Source organism: Meleagris gallopavo, chromosome 10 (genome assembly GCF_000146605.3).
Source record: "Meleagris gallopavo isolate NT-WF06-2002-E0010 breed Aviagen turkey brand Nicholas breeding stock chromosome 10, Turkey_5.1, whole genome shotgun sequence".
Classification (NCBI taxonomy): domain Eukaryota; kingdom Metazoa; phylum Chordata; class Aves; order Galliformes; family Phasianidae; genus Meleagris; species Meleagris gallopavo.
The window spans coordinates 17,638,347-17,639,808 of NC_015020.2; positions in this window are offsets into that span (position 1 = coordinate 17,638,347).

The following is a 1,462-nucleotide window of genomic DNA, read 5'->3' on the forward strand; positions in this document are numbered from 1 at the left end:
ACGCCTGGGGAATGCCGTGGTTGGTTCTGCAGGGGATCAGAATGTGCTCCGGGTGGCTCAATATCACAAACGACCGTTTTCCTCTCGCTCTTATTGCCTAAGATATGAATGTTCAAATTCAAGAATGTGCTTTCAAATCCACAGCACTCCAGGGTAATATTAAATGAACTCTATTTAATAAAACACATTCCAAGTTGTTATTTTGATTGGAGCTGTATATTTCTGTCCTGCAATAAGTAGCTCAGATTTCACCGGGTCATTGGAAATTTTCGAATGGGTTTCTCTTCAAATCATGTAAAATACAGACAGATAACAACGGTGTCAGATGCCTGTACTGCACAGCCAGGGACCGGGGGCACAGAGCTGCAGTCAGACCGTGCCTGTGTTTATCTCCTGAGCCACTGAATGAAATTTTGCCATCCTTCAAGAAATAGCAATTGTCCTTGTCACAAAACATCTCACATCAGTTCGCAGAGCTCGTTCATCCTGAGAGGTGATGACATTCCATTTTGCCCTCAACTCACTAAAATAAGAGATGTTTTGTTCACAAATGCCTGTTATTACCAAAACACTACCATGATTTCATCAGCACAAACCGATGCAGGTGACACCACACACAAGTCTCCATCCTTCTGTTCTGCGACATCTGTTTTTCAGCGCTTTGACCCTTAGAACAGAAGGCATCGGACGCGATCCTGTGCTCTGCCCTGGGGCAGTGGGGGCACTCCTGGGGTGAGGGCTGGGAGATGCATGAGCTCAACCCTCCGACTCTGGATTTTTCCTAGAAAACACATATAAGAGCCCCGGCCCCATGCGGGGCAGCGCTGCAGGACCACGGGAGGGAGCCTTCCCCTTCCCTTAGTGCTCCCTTCCCGCAGCCCTGGGATCTGACACCGCTCCCGGCTGTTCTTTCTTATGTATTTCCACTGCACATTACTCTCCTTCTGGTGTGACATCAGTGAGAATCGCTGTGGTGGAAATGGTAGAGCGGCAGTGGGAAAAAAACCTGACAAACAGCAACAGCTTCCCAACACCCCTTCAAAATAATAACGATTTACCAAATGGTTGGGAAGTTGTTATAATTCCTTTTCCAAATTATTGCTCACCCTTTAGATTAGAAATGAGGCCAGGGTTAGCAATCAGCCATAAATGGTAGGATTTCTGAAGTAGAAGCACTTCTCTGATTGTGAAGTGGAGGCCATTATTGCCTTGATTGGGTCTTTTTTTTTTTTAAAGCTTGCTTGATTTGAGGCTGAGAGCACACATTCACTACTGTACTTGCAGCAATCAGAGCTTTCCATGCTCTTTTTTGCACAGCTATTTAGGGTCCACTACTTTGGCACAGCTGCCACCTTTTAGCCTCCATCAAGCAGTGATATTTTTAAGTGAGTAGCAGTTTGTGTTTGCCTTTTCCCCTTCCACGCCTTTCCTTTCTCTTCCAACTCATTCTTTCTTAAAAAAA